The 26,976-nt window shown below is 44.3% G+C and overlaps 1 protein-coding gene across 3 annotated transcripts in view; it reads left to right on the plus strand.

Annotated features, from left to right (window-relative positions):
- Nucleotides 1-350: 350 nt before the first annotated feature.
- MED31 (SOH1 family protein) overlaps nucleotides 351-26,976 on the plus strand; it is an 83,039-nt gene continuing 56,413 nt past the window's right edge. The window contains exon 1 of one of the 3 annotated variants that reach the window (XM_086794868.1): nucleotides 351-472. The gene's annotated coding sequence lies outside the window, so the exon portion shown is untranslated. The remainder of the gene's footprint in view (nucleotides 473-26,976) is intronic. The other 2 variants (XM_086794866.1, XM_086794867.1) reach the window with 2 other exon arrangements.

Consider the following 26,976-nt stretch of genomic DNA (forward strand, 5'->3'; position numbering starts at 1 on the left):
TGGCCTACGTTTATCATGGGTGCTAGCTTTTGTTTATCATTTTTTTAGCGTACACATGGCCTAACACCCTTGGTTGTGTGTCCTATGACTTTTTGTGAGAGATTTCCACATAGTGGCCTTTTGTAGTGAAGGTGCAGATGTCGCACTTGCGTGCCATGGAAGAGATGCTAAAATATAATCAAAAGGTAGAGGACACATGGCGAGTGAAATTCTCACATTTACAGGTGATGTGAAGGTCTCGATCGTATATGTAAGGCCCTTTACAGATTGCTAGGGCACCCAGAAGCATTCAAAGCAATGCTTAGAGTGTTGCCAACAAACCCATCGAGAAAATGACTGCCCATACTTTTTTAATTGATGGGCATCAAGTGGCAGCATGTTTAAATGTGTAGCCCCATCGAACGGGCGGGCAGTCTCTCTGTATGCAACAGGCCTCTTTGCTGCCCTCGGCCTAGCTCGCGAGCTCTCAGAGGTAGTGTTCACCTTCCTAGCTATTGATTTTGCAAGGGTTTTTTCCTGTATGCATGCTCTTGCAGTCTTAGTTTAAGGTTAATAAACGTTGATTAAGGGCGAGAGAGAGAGAGAGAGAGAGAGAGAGAGAGAGAGAGAGAGAGAGAAAGATCTATTATCATCTTACAAAAGACCACAAGTGTATGTGCGACCATACATCAATTGTATAAGGTAAGGCTGAGTGTGTAGCCGATACGCAGACAGACAAAGTGAGTGCATGGAGCCATGAGTACCCGTACAGATAATTTTAGAACAGCTGCCCTTGTGCCTTTATAATGCGAGTCTCTGGTTCTGGTAGAGAAGTGGTCATGATGGATTTGGAAGATATGAAAGTACCTATGAGGCCTTTGGTTAAGTGTCTCCGCACATTGTGTGGATCTTTAGAGGGTCTTAGATGCTGTCCCCTGATTTTGGCAGCGTATCTTTATAGGTTGTCAGCAGGTGCCTGTCCTTGGTATGTGGGGAGAAGCCATCGGAGTTTCAATTTTAAAAGGAGGTGCTACAATAAAGATAGCCTAGAATAGATTTGCTTGAAGGCTGCTCCCCTTTTCCTGAAAAAAAGGAGGCGATGAGGGTCTGTGACTGGTTTGTATGTTGTTTGATTTTTATTAGCCTGTCTGATCTTAATAACATTGAGAACTTGACAAATCTGATCATGATATTGAATGGAGTAGGGCGTTCTGCATGATTGGCGAAGGGCATTGGCCTGGAGTGCATTGTGCAGAATAGGTGGACAGTCATGGTTGTGGGTGAAGGCGCCGTGTGAGCCAGGTCCAGAATGTAAAACAATCCTCTAATTGATAGGCCAGCCCTTCCAGAAGATCTGACTGGCTTCTCTGATCTGTAAGCTGGAATGGTGTTAACCCATTACCACGATTTAATGTGATTTGCTTTTATTAGAATGATGCAAAATCTGAAAATAAAAGACTGACTGAACCTGTTTTGGCTGAGATAGATCTCTGCCCTTGACCTTCAAACCTTCACCCTTGCGTTAGCTTCTCCCTTGGCTGTCCTGGCCCTTGAGTAGCTGCAGCACCTTGTGAATTATGAGATAAATGAACTGATTTATGCCTTGGGTATTTATACCCTCTACTGTATCCAGTCGGCTGGCTATTTTTCCCTCCACGACCTGTTTATTCAGCATTAAATGCTGGTTTTTTATATGTGTTCACACTAGGGCTGTCTGGCCACTTGTGGGCTGCTGTCCAGGCCTGCGCAGGCTGCTGGGCAGCCCCTGGGCACTGGCCGACTGGCTGCTGGGCAGCCCATTGGCCTGGCCGCCTGGCTGGGCTGGCCGATAGCTTGCCCAGCCCTTCCTTGGGCTGGTGGGCAAGTCTTGGGGCTTGCCTGGCCCCTTGGGGTGGCCCATAGCCTTCCCCGTGTCCATATAACTGTTCTTGGGGCAGCCCTATGGGTTGGCCCCATTCCTACCTGCAAATCCTACTTCTACACAGTCGTCTGACATCTGGTCACAGACCAAACATATAGTGCAACTGACATCATTCCAGAGGGAGACTCGTAGCGCGGACTGGCACTGCTTCATGTGCAGGTCAATGCACACTTGACCTTGGACGATCGGAGTGGAACCCTGGTTGACTTGTCCCGGGCTAGGCTCACATGGGACAAGTTTTCCACCCTGGGTCCTGCACCTTTTGTACAGATATGTCTACGTGGTATCCAAGTGCGGGATGCACGTGACATTTTTGCACTTTCTCCTTCCCAACACCATATCCAAGCTTGCTAATGGGTTTTCCAAGCTTCTAGGAGTGTTTCCAGGTCGTATTCACTCTCCTATACACTCCCAATGACTGGAATTCAGCAAAATAATCCTTTTATTTGCTATAATTGGTGGTCTTTTGGCTGAAAACCCTAATTTTAGCCTTCCTTTCTCAAGTTGAATTATAGGGGAAGCTTTCCTAGGGTTTAGTGTATCCACTTGAAGACTTTTGTTACAAAGGATAGCAACAAATTGAAGATTTCAACGCTCTCAAAAATTCAAAACCCTAATTTAAAAAAACCCTAATTTTTGGGCTATCTTTTTCAAAATTGAAAGTACATTTATGACATTGAGCTCATGCTCTACCTTGCTAGAGCATTAAATTGAAAAAGCCTCTTGGTTGAAAACCCTAAGTTTTTAGGGTTTCATAAGCTCAAAACCATTTTTTGGAAATTTGGGCATTTAGTACCATCGGTGTAAGGGTGGACTTTGGCTCATTATCTATAAGAGCTAAGACTCCTTGTCTCCATCAAGATGGGTTCACATCTTCTTGTTGAAAAGTTTGATGGAGACAACTTTCATACTTGGCAGACCAAGTTAGAATTTAGCTTGATACGTGAAGGCCTCTGGTCTTTCATTGAGGGAAACAATAAGATGCCTGAAGCTGAATGCGGAGCCCAAAGAGCTTCGATTAGAAAGCCTTTGGCCTCATAGCCCTAGGCTTGTCAGACAACTTCATACATCATGTCGCTGATCTCCCGACTTCTAAAGAAGCTTATAAAATGTTGGATAAACTCTTTGGAGCATAGGGTAAGAACTCTAAAGTCTCTCTGCAAATAAAGTTCTATGGTCTGATGATGCTCTCACATGAGAGCTTTGATGCTCATGTGAATCAGATGAAATCTTGATAAACTAGCTTGTTGCACTCAAAGCCAAGGTGAGAGGATATGGCACATAGCTGTAGCATGTGCCGAGCTAGGACCGTGTGAAACAACGAAGCCTTTCTTTAAACCTGAGTTTAGTGAGTCTTTAGCAATTCTTTAAAACAACATACATGAATCTGAAAGAGATGTAGTAGAGATGACACCAGATGGGGTCCCAAATTACATACTGAAGGGCCCTCCCTGCAAGCAGGAGTATTTGCTTTATTTATTCTTTTGGAGAACTGAATACAAGCTGAACTGTGATTGAGCGGATAAACGGATTGACTGACTGCCAAACGCAAGGACAAAGTGACCAAAGGTTGGGCAGAACTGTGCATAAGCTGAAGTCGACTTTGAAGCTATCTCCAAGAGAATACACCGGCCCGAGACTGAGGGTTAGTGTGCTGAATACTCCCGAAGAGATTGAGCTTCTTTGCCTTGGGCTGAAAGCACAAGAGTGGCTGTAGGTATGCAAAGGTTGGAGCCCATGCATACATGCTTGACTAACTTTGCTTGATAATCTCTAATTTTATCTGCTGATTTTTGGGATTGAACATGGCATGTCTTTTGATATGATCTAGAGTGCTGGTCAGCTGCCTCATTATGTTATCGGCCTGTAGAAAAGCCCACGACTGGTGTTTAATGGCATTAAATGCCTTTGTTTGTTGGTCAGGCTGCTGGGGCTGGTCGGCTTGCTAGCTGACTAGCTGCATAGCTTAGCCGACAACAGTCTGGCCTGGCCGACTGTTGCCCAGGCCCACAAGGGCTATCGACAGGTCTTATAGGGAGGCGAAGGGTGTGACTGTCCATTGCAAGGCTTGCCCATCTTTGGGGCTGCCTTGGGGTTGGCCTTAGGGTTGGTTCGTCTTATATGAAATGCAACTAAATGCTTACCATGCATCCTACTGCAATGGCTGACATCTACATGCACCTATATGATGAACACTTGTTGAATTCTCCACAGTGGGTTAAGAGGATTGACTTGACACTGACCTCTGTCGCAGGGAGATTGGCCTACGTAGCTTGTGCTTGGCATGTCCCGGAGTAGGGCTCACTAAGGAGTCACGGCATATGACAAAATATCCTAAAAAGTTACTACTTCTGTGCATGATTCTTGCATTGTTGATGACCCAGTTTGTCATCGTGTACCACAGTGCATGGGTGCACGTGACATTCCCTCTTGCTTAGCTTGGTGGTAGGTTTATAGCTTCGAGATAGTCCGGCAATAACTGTGGATACTCCTCCTCGATATTTGAACTTTGTATAAAATTGGTGAAGACGTCGTCCAGAACCATGCGATGTAGAAGGATCTGCTCAAGCTCTATCACCTCTGCTTCATCAACAATTTGTAGTTGTTGCTGTTATGGAACATTCTGCAATGAAGGTTCAATATAAGGCGTTAACCAAGAGACGCGGAAGACGTGCGTCGTCCAACTGTATGGCAATCTAAGTTGCATGGCGACATCGCTCATCTTCTTGATGATGGGAAAAGGACCAAAACTTTTGAATGACAACTTTGAACAACGCTTGCCCACTTGCTTGAGTCTTTGCTTCATGATCCTTAATTATACCCATTCACCTTCTTTGAAATTGACATCTCTTCGCGACTTGTTTGCCTTTTTGGTGTAAGCCTCCTCAGCTTTGGTAAGATGCTCTTTGATTGACTCAATGATGGTTGAAAAAGTTTCTGTCGTCTTGTTGGCTTCCAAGGAAGGAGAGATCATCCTCGTGAAAAGGATGAAAATCTTCGACCAAAAGCTGCCTCATACGGAGTTCTGCCAACACTGGATGAGTGAGTTGTCATTGAGAATCTCTAGTACCAACGGGAGATGAAGCTCCCACTTCGACTGCTGATCTTGGCAGTACGCTTTAAGCACATCGAAAGCCAACTGGCTGTAAATCTCGGTTTGGCCATCGGTCTGGGGATGGAATGCACTGGACAATTGCAATTTGGTACCAAAGTTGTCGAACATAGCTCGGTAGAAGTGAGGTGTAAACTTTGGATCCCGATCTGAAGTAATGGTCCATGGCAAACCACAAGCTGGATACCAATGTCAGAGAAAAAGCCGGGCTATATCTTCTGTTGTGGCCGTCTGCTTACATGGTATAAACATACAAAAGTAACTGAATTTGTCAACTATTGTCATACATTGAGTCTTCCGAGATCCAGTAGATGTGGAAAGGGGTCCAACAAAATCCATCGAAATGTCGTGAACGGATCCTTAGGAACGGGCAATGGCTAAAGCAACCCTGCCTGTCAGGTATGAGGTACTTTTACTTTTTGACATATGGAACATGCGAAAACATAGTTGTACACATCCTTGTGCATCTTCGGCCAATTAAACCATCTTTCTAACTTTTCCAAGGTATTGTTGATCCCGTGATGACCACCAACAAGTGAATCATGGGCATCATGGAGGAGTGCCGGTCTTTTCTCCCTGTGAATGTCATGACCCTGTGTTTTTCTCTGGACAAGATGCAGGTGTGCACGGGGACATGGTGGACAGTGTGAATGGCATCAGGTTGGAGTGAAAATGGAAGCCCATGTGTGTAAAACCCCATGTGTGAAAGGGGGCAAAGAGATTTTAGCTTAAAAGGTTTAAAAAACCTTTAAAAATTGTTATAAAGCCCTTCATTAAAGAAAAACGTGGCCCTTAAGCTATTTTGGGGCCACGTGTGCTTTTTGGGGAAAAAGGAAGGCTGGCGGGCAGCGCATGAGGGAGGAGAGCTTTTCTGGAAACAGGGCGCATACAGGCTGCTGGCGTGGAGAGCTTTTTCTGAAAACAGGCAGGCTGCAGGGCTGCGCTTCAGCTTTCTCTTGTTTTTTTTGGAGAGAGTTGCAAGCAGGCAAAGCTGTTGTGTATGCAGGCGCAGCTGAATTCAGGCTCTGAATTGATTCTTGATGAGGGAAGCTACTGGCTGGTGTGTTGCACAATAGGACAGAAACACAGATCCTTTTTCTTCTCTCTCTTTGGCTTTTTGGAGGATAAGCTGGCTGCTGTGCTGCAGAGTACACAGGCGCTTGCAGGTTCTTTCTTTTCTTCCTCTCTCCTTTGCTTTTGGCAAGAAGATGGTTGTCAGTTGGGAAGTGTGAGTTGTGAGAAGCGAACACAAGGCTGGACAGCAGGTTCTCTCACAAGTATTCTCCCTCTTCCGGCTGCAAGACGAGGACAAGACAATTCGGGGCTTTTCCTCGAGTCTTTTCTTCCTTGTGGAAAGCGACATAAAGACTGTAAGTCTCTCTTTCTTTGTGAGCAAGTGGGACTGCAGGTGATGTCTTTCGGAGTCTCTCTTTTCACTGGCTCAAGACTTCTAGAGTGGTTCTCTCTAGCCCTTTGTGAGAGGAAGGGTTTGGCAGTTCAAGAGGGTGGAAATAGGACAATTTATGGGCTGTTTTTGTTTGGTTGCAAATTCAGCAATGTGCTTGGGTTTTTGACTGCAAGTACAGGTCTTGTGGTTATGCTTCTTGGCATGGGAGTGAAGCAAGTTCGCATGGTTGCGTGCTCATGGAGCAGATTGTTTTCTTCCTGCTAGAAAGGAACAGTGGGACCTACAGTTATGAGCATCTCTATGTTGCCAGATGTTTCATGTGGGAACAGGTAACTAGATGTATGGGAAACAGGACATAAGTTTCAAAGGGGAACAGGCCTAAGGGTTTCATGTGGAAACAGGTCGTAGGTTTCTCGAGGAAACATGTTTTTGGGTTTCTCCAGGAGATAGGTCACATGCAGGCAGAAGGTACAGGAGTGGACACATGCATGGTACAGCCTTGCTACTGATATGACAGGGGACGGGGAATCCATGACAGAGATGGATAGTACCCTTGGAAGGTAGAGAGGGTTTGTACAGGTGTGTCAACTGTATGGTATGCTGTGCTGTGATGCGAGTTCTCTTTTGAGAGACAGTTTGGGAGTTTGTGTTAAGATGAACATTGTCAAATCTCCATAGGATCTCCTCGTAGAACGCTCCTGGTACGAGACTTGAAACCTGCAAACAAACAAACAAACAAGAAGGGGGTGTAGGCCTGACTCACCTCCCAACCATGAGAGCCGTGGGCAAGCCCACAGACTTGGCTGTCCCCACCGAGCCACGAGCTGAGCACACGGTAGATACACACTGTGCACATGACATACTCCCCTTCCTCTAAGAGCTCACTCCTGAGCTCACTAAAAAGCCAGGGTAATCTCTCTGAAGAGTAGTCAATGTCTCCCATGTAGCGTCCTCCTCAACACGATCCTTCCACTTGATCTTGTATTCCGTGATAAACGTATTACGTAATCTTCTTTCACGAAATCCAAGAATCTTTTTAGGTTCGTGTGGAACAAATGTCATGTTGTAACTCGCGGCGGTGCCGGGGGACTAGGGCCTTTGACACACTTGTTGATACCATCAATGCATATTAAAACATTTAAACATGGCCACAGCCTTAACACATATCCATCATCACTTTGCATAGAACATAAAGCTTTACAAAACATCCATAAATGCTGAAAATGGAGCTTGCACATGTGACACCGCAGAGGCCGGAATGGGCCGACCCCCTTGGAGTATTTTATTACCCAAGGAGAATAATATCATGTACAAGCTTTGAGGGCCTTACTCTCCCCACGGGAGATGCCGGATTATCCATATACAAATGCCATAATAGAGCCCAACACGAGGCTACCAAGCCGGAACACAGGATGTAGAAATGCCGAGCCAACAATATAATCCATATACCTCCGTGTGGGTACTGATTCTTCCCCAAAAACCACGGGTCTTCATGCAATAGAGCTGGTACAACAGGTTCAGCTCTCCATTCAGCCGGTACAATAGGTACAGTGGTCGGTACAGCCGGTACAAGGGTTGGTACAACCAAAACAGTGGTTGGTACAGCAGGTACAGTGGTTGGTATAGTAGGTACAGCAAGTACAAGGGTTGGTATAGTAAGTACAAGGGGTGGTACAACAAGTACAATGGCTAAAAATCATAATAAATGATTAAATACCTTGGCCTTCAGTATTTCTTCGTGATGGAAGCCTCCAAAACAGTCCCCAACAGCCGGTATTCTTCATGGGCAGCCTTCAAGAGAGAGAGAAAGAGAGTAGCCATCATTAGGGCTAGTGTGCAGCAAGAGAGCCTCCATTAATGAAGAGAGGACTCCAATTTATAGATTTGGGCCTCCCATGAGCTAAAATGGCAAGAGAAGGCTACAATGATAAGTGGAGAGCCACACAATAGCTGAAGTGACAAGTGTGAGGCCACTTGTCTCACTTTGATCCACTTTCTAACAAGTGTCAGGCCACTTGTCTCACTTTGGTCCACTTTCTTGCCACGTGTCCCAATCTAAGAGATGGGTCCTTCCATAATTTTACCTCTAAAAATATCCCAACTAGTAGACATTCTGTCATCATAGGTACTTTGCTAACTCTTGGTATCTGCTCAATTCCAGATGTAATGACGCGAACAGAATTTCCATCGGAGTCGGGCCAAAAATAGCAACTCTCCTAAATTTTAGGAGTGTGGTCCTTTGTATTCTAGGATAATCCCCCATTCCCAAAGCTTATACTTTCCAAATATTTAGACATCCTAGAGTCCACCAGACCCCTTTCATACTGGGAAATGTCCAGGCTGGTGACACATGTCCTCGACATCTATGATTTCTTGAGGAGTAACTAACTGGTTTGTTCCACCTAGTACTTCCTTAAGTCTACTGACATGAAATACAGGATGAACTTTCACATGAGAAGGCAGATCCAATTCATATGCAACTGAACCAATCCGTCGTGTAATACGAAATGGTCCATAGTATCTAGGGGATAATTTCGGAGATCGACCTGTCCGTAAAGTCTCGGAATTTTTCGAAACTTGCAAATACACCATCGTTCCTTCAGAGAACTCTCTGGGTGAACGATCTAATCAATTTTCACTTTATTATAGGAGTAAACAATATAAAAAGTTTAATTCCATCAATTTGATTACACATCTAGGATAAAGAAAGGCTGAATTCAATAATAAAGAGAAGGGGGAAAGCCTTTCCAGCAAGGCATAATATCCATTTTCATTTTAAAGAAAGCAAAAATCAAAAAACCATAAAATAGAATAAGAAAAAGTAGAATTTCTAACTTACTAGGAGTTTTGTGAGCTTTCCTTTGGCTTGATGGTTTAAGGGATCTACTCTTGTTTGCAACAAGAGTGGCCACCAATTCTTTTGAAGAGGAAATGGTCAAAAACAAATGAATTATCAATGAATTCACTGTTTTTGGCTCTGGGGAGAGGAGTAGAGTAACAATGCATAAAACACTTTTAACCATTTACAAAGAGGGAGGAGGCTGTTGGGTTTTATGCTGTGTATGCACCCAGAGGAGTGCTAGTGATCATCAGTAGGTTACTGGGGCACTTTTTACTTCAGTTAGTGGAGGTTTTTTCCCCCAGTTTAGTTCAGTTTCACTTATATGCAGTTTATAAGTGTTTTGGTCCACCCGGCACATTTATGGCCGGACATGTGAACACTTATCCTTTAGGGGTCACTATCATGTGGCTTGTACTTGATTTTTCATTCATTGAGATATACAGCAGTCGTGTTCACTCCTCCTCCTAGTTTTCCACGCTTGCTTGAACCTGTGTAAACCCTAACCCTAACCCTGTTTGTCTTCAATTGGTATCGGAGCCTTGAAGCTCTACACTACCTGCCCGTACACAGCCTGCGCCGCCTTCAGCAGAGCATTGAAGCTCTATATTGCTGCTGCCCGTACAACAGTACCTGCCCGTACAGTAAGTTCAGCCAACGCCGCCTGCAGCTGTGCGCCGCCTTCTGTAAAGTGGTCGCCTTCAGTCGGGTACTGCATCAGTCAGTCGTCGCCTACAACTACTGTGAGCGCCGCCTTCAGCCCGTGTACCTGTGCGCCACCTGTAAGACGCCGCCTGCAGCCCCAGTCAGCGCTATTCAGCGTACGTGTACCAGCCACCGTGAGCGCCGACTGTCACCTGCGCAGCCATACGCCTTCAGCGCCGACTGTACATGCACAGCTTGGTCGACTTTGTCAGTACCGTACTGTACCAACCTGCAGAGTACCTTTTTTCACTGTTCAGTACAAGTACAACCGCCGTACTTCAACTGTACCTGCAGTCTGCTCCGTACAGTAAACTGTACCTGCACAGTATAACAGTCAAGTCATCCACACTGTGGTAAGCATTATAAATTTTGAATATTGGGCACTTTAATTTTCTCTGTGAAAATATACAGGCACAACAGGCAGATTTTCTAGCAAGAAAATATACAGGTTTTTTGCACAGTTTGGGTGCAGCAAATTTGGGCATTTTTGGGGCATTTTGGCATTGTGTACGCCATTTGCTGCTCTACTCAGTCATTGGTGCATTGAGCTGCACATTCAGAGGATTGAGAGTGCAGGCAGATTTGGGTGAACTGTATTCAGTGGAGTACAGTTGTTATCAGGGTTTTTGCTATTGGGTTTTTTGGTAAACAGGTACAACATTGTGCGTAAAGCATAATGGCAAATCAACAGCAAAGTGATGTATTCACATATTTGTCTAGGGAAGACAAATTGGATGGCACGAACTACTCCTTGTGGAGTTTTATGCTGAAAAATGTGCTTGTGGCAAAAGGTCTTTGGGATTTTGTTAGTGGTGATGAACCACGTCCAGGTCCATTGGCTCAAGAGACTCCTCCCCAAGGGGGTGCTCGTGGACGAGGACAACAGGTACAGGCTCCAGGACAGCCATTGCCTGTTCAGAGAACAAATGCTCAAAAGACATGGGATGCCAGGGATGCACAAGCTTTGTCACTCATCAGTTCAGAGGTCCATTATACCTCATATTCGTTCAGCTGGCTCTTCACAGAATGCATGGGTGACTTTGGAGCAGATGTATGCTGCTCCTAATGAGGCTAGGATCTCATTTTTGAAAAGAGAGCTGGAAAATCAGAAAATGAATGAAGGAGATGATATGTCTAGCCACTTAAACAAGCTGCAGGATTTGAGAGCGCAACTCATCAATGTGGATGAGATTATTCCTGAGACACAGCTTGTGTCCACCATCTTGCACTCTTTGCCAAGATCTTACTTGGCTTTCCATACCTCTTTGAACCTCAGCATGAGGAATGCTGTTGAACCCCTCAAGTATCAGGAACTTGTTGCTCTCTTACTACAAGAGGAGCAAATGAGGAAGAATATGAATATGAACACAAATGCTGAACAAGCATTTACTACAGGTCAAAAGGGGAAAGGGAAATCTCAGCCAAAGAGTGCAAATCAAAACTCAGGTGATGGTGGTTCTTCACAAGATACCAAGAAAGGTGATGGACAGCCCAAGAAGAAGGGCAAATGTCATTACTGTAAGAAGCCAGGTCACTACATCACGGAATGTAGGAAGAGGATTGCCAAAGAGAAGGCAAAGGAAGCTGGGATGTCTGTTAATGATGCTCCTAAAGCTCCTCCAGAGACTGCTTCTTTTGTTGAGGACAGGGATTACTGTTTTTTTACATGCAGCTATGATGCCTCTTGGTCTTCACAGGCACTCAGTTTGACAGAGCATGCATGTACTTGGTATTTTGATAGTGGTGCCTCAAAGCATATCACATCTCGTAGGGATTTGTTTAGTCATGTAGGCCTTGCCCCTGTTGGCAAAACTGTTCAGTGTGCCAACAATGCTTCATATCCAGTTTGTGGCATTGGGGAGATTCAGCTTACAGCCATTGATGGCTCCATTCTCCGCCTTACAGATGCCTTATATGTACCAGGGATAAAGAAGAATTTGTTGTCCATTTCTTCTTTAGCACATTGTGGAATGCAAGTCCACTTTGATGATGATAAATGCATGGTCAGAGACAAAGCAAATGCCTTGACCTTGATGCTTACTGGTACATTATGTCATGGACTTTATGAGTTGGATGCATTTCAGCCAGCGGATCAGTCTGCTTATCATGCATTCACTCTTACTCCAGCTATGGTTGATGCGGAGTTATGGCATGCTCGCATGGGGCATGTAAATTTTGGTAGTCTTATGCTTATGCAGCGACATAATATGTTTACAGATCTACCTCTCATGGAGAAGCCTCCAGATCACATTTGTGAAGGATGTATTTTGGGAAAAATGCACAGGTTTTCCTTCCCACGTGATCAGGCTCTGTGCTGAATTCCTTTCTTGGGAGTAGAGGTATAAAACATCAGTATACTACTCCTTACACTCCACAGCAGAATGGGGTTGCAGAAAGGAAAAATCGGTCACTCATGGAGATGGCCAGATGTATGCTAAAGGCAAAAAGACTACCACATATCTTTTGGGTGGAAGCAGTAATGTGTGCTTGTCATATTTTAAATCGATGTCCCACAAAGGCATTGGTTTCTATTACTCCTTTTGAGGCTTGGCATGGCCGCAAGCCTTCTGTATCGCATTTTCGTATCTTTGGGTGTCTTGCATATGCACACATACCCAAAGAGTTGAGGAGGAAGCTTGATGATAAAGCCACAAAATGCATTTTTGTTGGGTATAGCCGTGAGAGCAAGGGCTACAGGTTATATGACCCACAATCCAGGAAGATATTCATCAGTCGGGATGTGATTTTTGATGAAAAATCAGAAATATCCATGGCTGGTTATGAGGCAAATCAGGCTGAAAATGATGTGTTTGAAGGTCTACTACCCATGGAGTTTCATTCTACAGTTGGTGATCCAACTCATGAGGGTACTGGACAGCCAGCAAATGATGTAGGTGGTGCAGAAATTCAGCAGCCAAATGAGCCAGAAACTGAACCAAATATGGGACAGCAGGCACCACAGGTCAGACATATACCTAGATGGTATTTGAGGACATTACAGGACAGCCATTTAGAGGGTCCTCTTGCTGGTCGTACTCGTAGGGAGACAAGGACCAATGAGCATGCACACATCATGGATTTGAATCTGGTTATGGCAGCCAGTTTACAGGATGATGATGAGCCTGATTCGTTTGTGGATGCACGAGATAATGTGCATTGGAACAAAGCCATGCAGGATGAGCTTGATTCTATTAAAAAGAATCAAACATGGGATTTGGTTGATCTGCCCAAAGGCAAGAAAGCAATTGGTACTAAATGGGTCTATAAGTTGAAAAGACATGGAGATGGATCCATTGACAGGTACAAAGCCCGTCTAGTTGCAAAGGGCTATGCACAGAAGAAGGGCATTGACTATGAGGAGACATTTGCTCCTACATCCCGTATGTCGACACTTAGGTGTGTCATTGCATTGGCTGCACATCGTGGTTGGGTTGTTCACCAGTTGGACATAAAGACTGCATTCCTACATGGGGACCTCGAGGAGGAAGTTTATGTATTTCAGCCCATGGGATTTGCAGAACATGGTCATGAGGGGAAAGTTTGCAGGCTGAAAAAGGCCTTGTATGGTTTGAAACAAGCTCCACGAGCTTGGTATGCAAAAATAGATGCTTTTCTACTCACTCAGGGATTTGTGAACAGTCCATCAGAGGCCACTCTGTATGTAAAGAAAGAAGAGACAGATCTGCTGGTCATCAGTCTTTATGTGGATGATCTCTTGCTCATGGGATCAAATGATGACAAAATTGCAGCTTTTAAAGAGATACTGCAACAGACATTTGACATGTCTGACTTGGGGCTTGTACATTACTATTTGGGCATACAGTTTGTGCAGGATAACAGAGGCATTGGGTTGTTGCAATCACGCTATGTTGCTAAACTTCTGGAGAAGTTTAAATTTCAGGATTGCAAGCCTATTAGTACTCCTATGGAGCCTGGGATGAAACTGTCTCTACAAGATGACAGTGTTTCCTTTGATGCCACTACATATGCTCAGGCTGTTGGGTGCCTCATTTACTTGTGTAATACAAGGCCAGATATTCAGTATGCAGTCTCTCAGTTGAGCAGATTTATGCACAGCCCGCGGTTGTTACATTGGCAAGCTGTGAAGCGTGTATTCCGTTATTTGCAGGGTACCTTGTCTCTTGGATTGCTTTATCCTGAGGGGGGTGACATGCAGTTATACGCTTACAGTGATTCAGATTGGGCTGGTGATTTTGATACCAGACATTCCACTAGTGGAAATTGTTTCTTTCTTGGCTCTTCATGCATTTCTTGGCTAAGCAAGAAACAGACCACAGTGGCCACTTCGTCTTGTGAGGCAGAGTACAGAGCAGCCTACACTACTACTGTTGAGTGTGTTTGGCTGCGTCGTCTCATGACTGATATGGATATTTCAGTGGAGGACCCTACACCTATCTATACTGATAGTCAGAGTGCCATTGCTGTGGCCAGGAATCCTGTGTTTCATGCTCGCACGAAACACATTGAGATTCACTATCATTTTGTTCGGGAGAGACTCCAGGCAGGAGATATCAGTCTGATCTACTGTCCTACAGATCAGAATGTGGCAGACATCTTCACCAAGGCATTACCACGTCCGAAATTTGAAGCATTCCGAAATGCTTTGAATTTGTTTCCTTTTGGTGAATGATGTACAGTGATCACATATCACTCCAGGGGGGTTTGTTGGGTTTTATGCTGTGTATGCACCCAGAGGAGTGCTAGTGATCATCAGTAGGTTACTGGGGCACTTTTTACTTCAGTTAGTGGAGGTTTTTTCCCCCAGTTTAGTTCAGTTTCACTTATATGCAGTTTATAAGTGTTTTGGTCCACCCGGCACATTTATGGCCGGACATGTGAACACTTATCCTTTAGGGGTCACTATAATGTGGCTTGTACTTGATTTTTCATTCATTGAGATATACAGCAGTCGTGTTTACTCCTCCTCCTAGTTTTCCACGCTTGCTTGAACCTGTGTAAACCCTAACCCTAACCCTGTTTGTCTTCAGAGGCTTCATTTATAGCAAAAAGTGAGCCTCTAATCAAGCAAACTGATTCTAGAATTTTTCAGATCAGTTTGGTCAATTTTTGACCATTTTTAGGTCAGTTTAGCTTACTTTTTGGATCTAGTTGAAGGAGGAGAGATGAAAATATCTCATTATTTGTGAGTTTAAAACTCAACCACACATGTGAAATAGACGCCTCCTTCATGAGGGGAATTCCCCACACTGAGGTGTCAAAAATGCATCATTTCTTATAAATATCTCTTCTTTTTTAACTAATAACCTTGTCCTTAGTCAACTCTTCATCTTATGTGAGCATTTACTCATTTTTGGGAGATTTTTTTTTATTCTTTCATTTATCTCCTCCTCCCTACATTTGGATTAATCTAATTGGTCCATAGGAACCCCGTTATTCCACATTCTTCTAAATCAATTCACTTTGCTTAATCCACATCCAATCATATTTATTCTCATCGTCCTTCATCCATTCTCATCCATTCACATCACTCACATCTATTCCGATTCACATCACATCACCTCACATCCATTCACATCACATCTCATCCATTCACATCTACCCCGATCCACATCACATCACATCACATCCATTCACATCATATCTCATCCATTCACATCTATCTCGATTCACATCACATCACATCACATCCACATCACATCCACATCATATCTAGAATAAAATCTGTCTCGGTCTTGAGCACTTCTAATAGATTCCTTTGCAACTTGTAACATTTCTTACATATCTTGCAAAAAATTACGTACTGCATCATGCTGAAGTCCTGAGAATCCCACTGTAACAGGTGATCGAGGTCGAAAACCATACATAAGCATGAAAGGACTAAAACCTGTACTTGTATGCTTAGTATTGTTATATGCAAATTCTAACATAGGAAGATAATCCTCCCATGAACTCTGTCTTTTGGATACATATGCTTGAAGCATATCCTCCAAAATTTGATTCACTCTTTCTGTCTGGCCATCAGATTGAGGATGATTTGAGGAACTCAAATTCAAAGTTGCTAACTTCTCAAAAACAAGTTTCCAAAAATCACTCGTAAACTTAGAGTCCCTATCGCTGACTATGTCCTGCGGTAACCCGTACAGTCTAAACAATTACTAGATAAACTGCCATGCTAATTGCGTAGCTGTATTAGTCTTCTGGGTCGGTAAAAATCTAGCCATTTTTGTCAAGTGATCTACCACAGCCCAAATAGAATCGTGGCCTTGATGTGTTCTTGGCAATACATGGAAATACTTTCCCATTTATGACTTGGGATTTGCAAAGGAGTCAACAACCCAGCCCGTTTAAAGCGTTCAGCTTTATTTGCTTGACAAACTTGACACTTGAGAACATAATCTTCTACATACCCTTTCATCTTAGGCCAATAAAAAGTGTGTTTCACTAACGATAGTGTCGTGTGTACCCCAGGGTGTCCAGCAGAAGGGGCGTCATGACACTCCTTAAGAATCTTGGACCTAATGTCCGGGATCTGTGGTACACAAATTTTGTCATTACGGAATAGTAAACCATTCCGAATCATCCACTGGTCTCCTGCAACCTGAATGGTGAGTCTTGGTCAATCAATGAGTTCCTGTCTTGGATCTTCTGCCAAAATGGACCAAAATAACTATTAGTCCTGCAAAGCCCTCTCAATGACTGAAATAAGTCAGTAGAAATCTTGGTGAATGACAAAGTATTCACCTCTCTAATTCGACTAAGCGCATCTGAAACACTATTCATGGACCCTTTTCGATAACGAATCTCAAAATCAAAATCTTGCATTAACTCAGTCCAACGAGCTTTCCTTCCTTTCAAATCATCCGCATCACACTCATACTTGATTGACTGATGATCAGTCAATACCACAAACTTGGAGCCATATAAATAATGTCTCCAAACCTTGAGAGCGTGAATCACAGCATAAAGCTCCTTCTCAAGGGTTGGCCAACGAGATTGAGTGTCGTCTAGCTTTTTACTTTCAAAAGCAACAGGTCTACCATCTTGAAATAGAGCAGCCTCGATGGCATAGTCACTGGCATCAGTTTCAAGAACATAAGGTTGCGGGTAATGCTAAGATAGGTGCTTCCTTGACTTTATCTTTTAAAAGTCTGAAGGCCATATCCAAATCGTTATTCCAAGTGATAGGTTGATTTGACTTACGTCCACGACCTTTCAACAAGTCGGTCATCGGTAGTGTGAGCTGAGAGTACTCTCGCACAGATTTCCGAAGAAAAACAACAAAACCGAGAAAAGAACGAAGTTGTTTCACTGTTCGCGGTATAGGCCAGTCCAGAACCTTCTGAACTCGGTCATAGTCAATGCTCAATCCATCTCTAGTGATCTTGTGTCCCAAGGAAATGATGTCTGTCATAAAAAACTCACCTTTACTTAATTTAGCATATAGTCGATTCTGTCTTAAAATAGATAAGACAATCGTGAGGTGTCTAACATGATCCTCAAGAGTACGACTATATATCAAAATATCATCCAGGAACACAACCACAAATTTTCCCAAATGTTCACGAAAAAGATCGTTTATCATTTACTGGATAGTGGTTGGAGCATTGGTCAACCCAAAAGGTAATACGAGAAACTCGTAATGGCCATACCTAGTCCGAAAGGCGGTTCTTTCGACATGTCTTTCATGAATACGTATCTGGTGACAGCCAGTACCTAAATCTATCTTCGTGAAATATTTCGTTCCTACTAACCGGTCAATCAGGTCATCTGATCGAGGGAGAGGATAACGGTTCTTAATGTTGGGTTTTATGCTGTGTATGCACCCAGGGGAGTGCTAGTGATCATCAGTAGGTTACTGGGGCACTTTTTACTTCAGTTTAGTGGAGGTTTTCTTCCCCAGTTTAGCTTAGTTTCACTTATAGTGGTTTATAAGTGGTTTGGTCCACCTGGCACAGTTTATGGCCAGACCATGTGAACACACTTTAGGTCACATCTTTTATATGTGGCTATTGTACTCCTTTTGATCATTATCATCATATGAGCAAACGTGTTCCTCTCTCTCTCACACACGCCTCCTGTTGGTGTACCTTCCAAAACCCTAACTCTAACCGCTCTTCCCACATTTTGGTATCAGAGCATCTTCGCCTGCCCTGCCCGTACAGGCCCTCGCCATCAGCTGCGCCTGCCCTGTCCGTATAGGTCCTCGCTATCAGCTGCAGCCACTCCAGCCCACGTTCAGTCCTGCACAAACAGCCGTACAGTCCGTACAGGTCTGCTGTCTGTCCATACAGGCGCCGGGTGTTTCCGTACAGCTATTCCGACCAGTCTGCTCCGTACAGCAGATAGCAGTCGACCAGAACCTGCTGCGTATACCTGCAGCAATACAGTCGCTGCTTCTCTTCCGTACACTGCTCCGGACAGCTGTTCTGTACAGCCTACAGCCGACCAGTACTTGCAAAATCACATGGGTAACATTTAAAGCTTTACATGTTTTGAAATTTGGGCGTTTTTTCTGTGAAAGCTTTTTTGGCAGATACAGGGAGGTTTTCTTGCAAAGAAACCTCTGCAGGCGTTTGCAAGGCTTTGGGTGCAGAAATTTTGGGCATTTTGGCGCTGTGTGAGTCACTTTTGTTGCTCTACTCAGTCAATGGTGCATTGCTTTGCACATTCAGAGGATTGAGAGTGCAAGCATATTTGGGTTAGTTGTTTTCAGTGGAGTACAGTTGCTTTCAGGGTTGTTGTTTTTGGGTTTTTTGATACACAGGTACAACATTGTGCACTAGCATAATGGCAAATCAACAGCAGAGTGATGTGTTCACGTACTTGTCTAAGGAAGACAAGCTGGATGGCATGAATTATTCCTTGTGGAGTTTCATGCTGAGAAATGTGCTCGTGGCAAAAGGTCTTTGGGATTTTGTTAGTGGTGATGAACCACGTCCAGGTCCATTGGCTCCAGAGACTCCTCCTCAAGGGGGTGCTCGTGGAAGAGGACAACAGGCATAGGCACCGGTTCAGCCACAGCCTGTTCAAAGAACAAATGCCCAGAAGACATGGGATGCCAAAGATGCACAAGCCTTATCACTTATTGCATTGTCAGTACAGAGGTCTATTATACCTCATATTCGTTCAGCTGGCTCTTCACGGAATGCGTGGGTGACTTTGGAGCAGATGTATGCTGCTCGTAATGAGGCACGGATCTCATTTTTGAAAAGAGAGCTGGAAAACCAGAAGATGCATGAAGGAGATGATATGTCTAGCCACTTGAACAAGCTGCATGATTTGAGAGAGAAACTCATCAATGTGGATGAGATTATTCTTGAGACACAGCTTGTATCCACCATCTTAAACTCTTTGCCAAGATCCTACTTGGCTTTTAATACCTCTTTGAACCTTAGCATGAGGAATGCTATTGAGCCCCTAAAGTATTAGGAACTTGTTGCTCTCTTGTTACAGGAAGAGCAAATCAAGAAGAACATGAACATGAACACAAGTGCTGAACAAGCATTTGTGACAGGTCAAAAAGGGAAAGGCAAGTTTCAGCCAAAGAGTTCAAATCAGAATTCAGGTGATGGTGGTTCATCTCAGGATACCAAGAAAGGTGATGGACAGCCCAAGAAGAAGGGCAAATGCCATTACTGTAAGAAGCCAGGTCACTACATCACAGAGTGTAGGAAGAGGATTGCCAAAGAGAAGGAGAAGGAGTCTGGGTTGTCTATAAAAGATACCTCTAAAGCTCCTCCAGAGACTGCTTCCTTTGTTGAAGACAGGGATTACTGTTTCTACACATGGAGTTATGATGCCTCTTGGTCTTCACAGGCACTCAATGTGACTGAGCATGCATGTACTTGGTATTTTGATAGTGGTGCTTCAAAGCATATTACATCTCGCAGGGATTTGTTTTGTAATGTATGTCCTGCCCCTGTTGGCAAGACCGTTTAGCGTGCCAATAATGCTTCATATCCAGTTCGTGGCATTGGGGAGATTCAGCTCACAGCCATTGATGGCTCTATTCTTCGCCTTACAGATGCCTTATATGTACCAGGGATAAAGAAGAATCTGTTGTCCATTTCTTCTTTAGCACAGTGTGGTATGCAAGTCAACTTTGATGATGACAAATGCATGGTCAGAGACAAAGCTAATGCTTTGACCTTGATGCTTACTGGTACATTATAATTTATGTCATGGACTCTATCAATTGGATGCATTTCAGCCAGTGGATCAGTCTGCTTATCATGCATTTACTCTTACTCCAGCTATGGTTGATGCGGAGTTATGGCATGCTCGCATGGGGCATGTAAATTTTGGTAGTCTTATGCTTATGCAGCGACGTAACATGTTGACAGACCTACCTCTTATGGAGAAGCCTCCAGATCACATATGTGAAGGATGTATTTTGGGAAAAATGCATCGGTTTTCCTTTCCACGTGATCAGGCTCTACGAGCAACTGCAAAGTTGCAGCTTATACATAGTGATCTTTGTGGTCCCGTGCACACGAAGTCATTAGGAGGTTTCTTCTATTTTGCCACATTTATTGATGACTTCTCTCGTATATGCTGGGTCTATCCGTTGACACAGAAATCACAGGTATATGATGCATTTTTGGCCTTTGTAGCACTTGCTGAAACAGAGTCAGGATGCAAGGTTAAGACCCTCCGTTCTGACCGAGGGGGGGAATATGTGTCACACATGTTGAATTCCTTTCTTGAGAGTAGAGGTATCAAGCATCAGGATACTACTCCTTATACTCCACAGCAAAATGGGTTGCAAAAAGGAAGAATCGGTCACTCATGGAGATGGCCAGATGTATGTTAAAGGCAAAGAAGCTACCACATGTCTTTTGGGTGGAAGCTGTTATGTGTGCTTGTCATATTTTGAATGTCATATTTTGAATCGATGTCCCACAAAGGCATTGGTTTCCATTACTCCTTTTGAGGCTTGGCATGGCCGCAAGCCTTCGGTATCACACTTTCGTACTTTTGGGTGTCTTGCATATACACACATACCCAAAGAGTTGAGGAGGAAGTTGGATGATAAAGCCACAAAATGTATTTTTGTTGGGTACAGCCGTGAGAGCAAGGGCTACCGGTTATATGACCCACTGTCCAAGAAGATATTCACTAGTCGGGATGTGATTTTCAATGAAAAATCAGAATTATCCATGGCTAGTTATGATGCAAATCAAGCTGAAAATGATGTGTTTGAAGGCCTACTACCTATGGAGTTTCATTCCACAGTTGGTGATCCAACCCATGAGGGTGCAGGGCAGCCAGCTAATCATGAAGGTGGTGCAGAAATTCAGCAGGAGATTGAGCCAGAAGTTGAGCCAAATATGGGGCAACAGGCTCCACAGGTCAGACATATACCTAGATGGTATTTGAGGACATTACAGGACAGCCATCTAGAGACTCCTCTTGCTGGCCGTACTCGTAGGGAGACACGGACCAATGAGCATGCACACATCATGGATTTAAATATGGTTATGGCAGCTAGTTTACAGGATGATGATGAGCCTGATTCATTTGTGGATGCACGAGACAATGTGCATTGGAACAAAGCCATGCAGGATGAACTTGATTCTATTAAAAAGAATCAAACACGGGATTTGGTTGATCTGCCCAAAGGCAAGAAAGCCATTGGTACTAAGTGGGTCTATAAGTTGAAAAGACATGCAGATGGATCCATTGACAGGTACAAAGCCCATCTAGTTGCAAAGGGCTATGCACAGAAGAAGGGCATTGATTATGAGGAGACATTTGCTCCTACATCCCGTATGTCGACACTTAGGAGTGTCATTGCATTGGCTGCACATCGTGGTTGGGTTGTTCATCAGTTGGACATCAAGACTGCTTTCCTACATGGGGACCTCGAGGAGGAAGTTTATGTACATCAGCCCATAGGTTTTGCAGAACATGGTTATGAAGGGAAAGTATGCAGGCTGAAAAAGGCCTTGTATGGTTTGAAACAAGCTCCACGAGCTTGGTATGCAAAGATAGATGCTTTCCTGCTCACTCAAGGCTTTGTGAACAGTCCATCAGAAGCCACTTTGTATGTAAAAAAAGAAGAGAAAGATCTGCTGGTCATCAGTCTTTATGTAGATGATCTTTTGCTCATGGGATCAAATGATGACAAAATTGTAGCTTTTAAAGAGATACTGCAAAACAGACATTTGCCATGTCTGATTTGGGGCACGTACACTACTATTTGGGCATACAGTTTGTGCAGGATAACAGAGGCATTGGGTTGTTGCAATCTCGGTATGTTGCTAAACTTCTGGAGAAGTTCAAATTTCAGGATTGCAAGCCTATCAGCACACCTATGGAGCCTGGGATGAAACTGTCACTACAAGATGACAGTATTTTATTTGATGCCACTATATATGCTCAGGCTGTTGGGTGCCTTATTTACTTGTGTACTACACGGCCAGATATTCAGTATGCTCTATCTCAGTTGAGCAGATTCATGCACAGCCCGCGATTGTCACATTGGCAAGCTGTGAAGCGTGTATTTCGGTATTTGCAGGGTACCTTGTCTCTTGGATTGCTTTATCCTGAGGGGGGTGACATGCAGATATATGCTTACAGCGATTCAGATTGGGCTGGTGATTTTGATACCAGACATTCCACTAGTGGAAATTGTTTCTTTCTTGGCTCTTCATGTATTTCTTGGCTAAGCAAGAAACAGACCACAGTGGCCACTTCGTCCTGTGAGGCAGAGTACAGAGAGCAGCCTACACTACTACTGTTGAGTGTGTATGGCTGCGTCGTCTTATGGCTGATATGGATATTTCAGTGGAGGAGCCTACACCTATCTATACTGATAGTCAGAGTGCCATTGCCGTGGCCAGGAATCATGTGTTTCATGCTCGCACGAAACACATTGAGATTCACTATCACTTTGTTCGGGAGAGACTCGAGGCAGGTGATATCAGTCTGATTTACTGCCCTACAGATCAGAATGTGGCAGACATCTTCACCAAGACACTACCACGTCCGAAATTCGAAGCATTCCGCACTGCTTTGAATTTGTTTCCTTTTGGTGGATGATGTACAGTGATCACATATCACTCCAGGGGGGTTTGTTGGGTTTTATGCTGTGAATGCACCTAGGGGAGTGCTAGTGATCATCAATAGGTTACTGGGGCACTTTTTACTTCAGTTTAGTGGAGGTTTTTTTCCCCAGTTTAGCTTAGTTTCACTTATAGTGGTTTATAAGTGGTTTGGTCCACCTGGCACAGTTTATGGCCGGACCATGTGAACACACTTCAGGTCACATCTTTTATGTGTGGCTATTGTACTCCTTTTGATCATTATCATCATATGAGCAAACGTGTTTCTCTCTCTCTCACACACGCCTCCTGTTGGTGTACCTTCCAAAACCCTAACCCTAACCACTCTTCCCACACTTAATTGTCAGCTTGTTCAATCTCTTGTAATCTATACACATTCTCCAGGTGTTGTCCTTCTTTCTCCTAAGTAACACAGGTGCACCCCAGTGATTTACTTGGACGGATCTGGCTCATCCTCAAATAATCTTCGAGTTGTGTAGCCAACTCATCTTTCTTAGCTTGGCTCATCCGTTAAGGTGGAATACTGACAGGATGAGCACCAGGGATCAAGTCAATACGATGATCTACTGTCCTTTCAGGTGGTAAATCCGATGGCAGTTCCTTAGGAAATACATCTGGAAACGAATCAAGTATCTTCTGTAATTCTTTGCTTTCAAATACACTTAATTCATTGACATCCATGGAAGGTATGAGAAATGAAGAAAGTGGAATCAATACACAATGGAAAGCGGTATGTATACAAAGAAGAATCCATTATATTTCCAAAATCAACTGTATTTACAAGAGGTCCCTGAGAGGGATGTATACAATCACCTAAAATACTATACTGGGTGTTCCTATGTTGAAAAGAAAAAATATGACTAGACCAATCTATCTGGACTTGAAGAGTCTTAAACCACTCAATCCCTAATAACAAGTCTACATGTTCTACATGCATAATATAGTATTCCAGACAACTGGTTAGCTGCCTTTGGCTTGGGTCTTGCGTTGGTCTTTGCATCCTTTTGCTTCGGGCACTCGTTACACGTGTCCTTTTTCTTTGCAGATGAAACAACGTCCCTCCTTCTTGAGCTTCAAAGCCTTAAGGAGTCGTTTCTTCTTTGCTGGTGTCGAACTTGAATTCTTCAAAGGTTGGTCCGAAGACTTTCCTTCAGTCGTGTTAGCCATTGGTGCGGAGAACTTTCTTTTATGCTTGTTCCCGTGCTCGGTAACGGGTTTAGACTTGGAAGAGACCATTGTATCATCATAGATATGAATGGCCTCGTCCAAAGTTTTGCATTTGTTATTTTTAACCTGTAAACGGTATGAGTCTGGTAAACCGGCTACAAAGAACCCCAAAAGAGTTGTGGGATCCATCTTTGTAGCTTTCATCTTTAAGTCCCTAAACTTCTGGAGGTAGACCTCATAAGTGAGGTGCTGCAAGGTCAAGGTCAAAGCGGTAAACCGGGCAACATCATAATCATCCTCTTTCTTGAGTCCTTCTTGAAGACGTCTTCGAATTGTGCCCAAGTCGTTGGCTTAGGGTGTTCAAACAGTTGAAAACATCTAAGCCCTACTTCTTGCAAAGCAAACAACCCCTTCTAGACCACTTTCTTCATCATCACGGGTCTCTTCGATGAAAAAGCAACATACCAATCTGAAAAACAGCAGTATGCATAAACAAAACAGCAAGCTTCTTGAACACATACCTTTCTTCGACCTCATCTTCTCTACCTACCGACTTGCTCGTTCACGAGGCATGCTCTGATACCACTGTCAAATCCCCATAGGATCTCCTCGTAGAACGATCATGGTACGAGATTTGAAACCTGCGCAAACAAACAAACAAACAAGAAGGGGGTGCAGGCTTGACTCACCTCCCAACCATGACAGCCGTGGGCAAGCCCACAGACTTGGCTGTCCCCATCAAGCCACGAGCTAAGCTAACTAGATGGACGTATCAACCAATCTCTACCTCGCGACATCCCATACCGCCACGAAGCTACCCTCGCGGGCCTCGAGATTGCTGCCGGTCTCGGCTGCATGAAGCAGGTGCACGGCTGCACTAGATCCAGGCTTATGATCATTGAGCTCTCACAAATCATGGGAGACTCTATATATCTAATGACTAACCTTGACCACCCTTTTATAGGCTCTTGGCCGGTCATTGGGCGTCCACACTTGGGCGCCCGCCCGTCCATACTTGGGTGCCCGCTTGTTAGTCTATCCCTAACTCAGCTCGCCAATCAGCCTGCCTAGCTCCAAGCTTCCCCAAACCTCGAAGCTAGTCTTGTGTGCGTGTAGCACACGGTAGATACACACTGTGCACATGACAAACATAGAGTCTATCCTTGTAAAAGAATCAACCGTCCTGAATGATATAATGGCCCGGGTTTGAATAAAGGGCCATACTGTAAGGAGTTCCAAATTCTGGACAATTTATATACCGTGTCTTCATGCTGTCTAAATCTTTTCTTTGTATCTCCAACACAGTGGACTCCTGTACTGTCTGAATACTACCTTTGCGATGTTAGCAGCCATCTCTTGTCAGTGCATATTACTCAGCGAGGGCCTTTGTTGTGGGTGTGCCCGACCAGGAGTTTTTTCCATTTTTCCCATTTTTTCGTGTTTTTTCTCCCTGTTTTTGGGTTGTGGGGACTGTCTTGTGCTGGCCGACTTTCTCTATCCTGGCCGACTTGATGTCCTTTGCTGGCCGATTCTTCATATGCTGGCCGATTGGTTATTCTCAGTCGTGGACACCATGTACACCCTGTCAGCTATTTTAGGCCTGGCCGACTAGCATTGTAGGGTGGTATAAATGTTAGAATTCATCTCCTGTCTATTTGTATACACCAGGGCCTTTGTTGTGGGTGTGCCCGCCCTTATGAGGTGTTTTACCATTTTTTCACACTCCCCGTATTTTTTCCCATTTTTCCTAGTGGTGGGAGGGCTGCCAGATGATGCCAGGAGCACCCCAGTGCTGGCCGACTGGATGTTCATCAGTCGTGGGCTTCAGGGCTGCTGGCCGACTGGTTTTCATCAGTCGTGGGCATCTGTATGCTGGCCGACTGCATTTATGCAGTCGTGGGATTTTTTTTCTTCAGTCGTGGGCACTATTTCTATTGGCCGACTGCCCTATCTGGGATGTATATATAGCCCCTCAGCCCCCACCACTTTCTCATTCAGTTTTCCGGGATCTTGTGTATAGAGAAGAGTTTACACACCTATCTCTCTGTGTTTCTTGTGCTGTTTATTTTCTGCAGTCTACTTGCTCTTGTCTACCCAAGTTTGGTTATCATTTCCGCTGCATATTCTGACATGGTATCAGAGCCCTAGGCTCTAGGAGATCTTGGGCGTTTTTCTGAGCAAGAGGGGGAGCAACAGGTTGCTGATTGGTGGACTGTTTCGGGCTAAACGGGAAGAGAAGGTGCAAGAGGAAGGCGGGCAAAGGTGCTGGACAGCCACTTGCAGATTTTCAGATTTTTTTTCCCACCCACCCCACCCTTTCAGGTTACTCTCCGCGATGGTAGATTTACTAGAGATGGCTGAGAAGCACGTGAAGATTCCGACTCTCCCCACGTTCCTAGTGGATCGTCAGTTGGACGGGTCCAATTACGGCATCTGGAAGGTCATGATGGAGTCGGTTCTGGAGTCATATGACCTTGCTGATTTTATTATCATAGGGGTGCCACGGCCGGAAGCTGAGGAAGGGGAGTTATTATCGACGAGGAAGGACCGAGAGGCTGTAACTCGCGGCGGCGGTGCCCGGGGGACTAGGGCCTTTGACACTCTTGTTGATACCATCAATGCATGTTAAAACACTTAAACATGGCCACAGCCTTAACACATATCCATCATCACTTTGCATAAAACATAAAAGGTGGACAAAACATCCACAAATGCTGAAAATGGAGCTTGCACACGTGACACCGCATAGAGGCCGGAATGGGCGGACCCCCACCCTTGGAGTATTTTATTACCCAA

The sequence above is a fragment of the Cibotium barometz genome, chromosome 61, assembly GCF_041138505.1.
Source record: "Cibotium barometz isolate CiBa-2024 chromosome 61, ASM4113850v1, whole genome shotgun sequence".
NCBI lineage: Eukaryota > Viridiplantae > Streptophyta > Polypodiopsida > Cyatheales > Cibotiaceae > Cibotium > Cibotium barometz.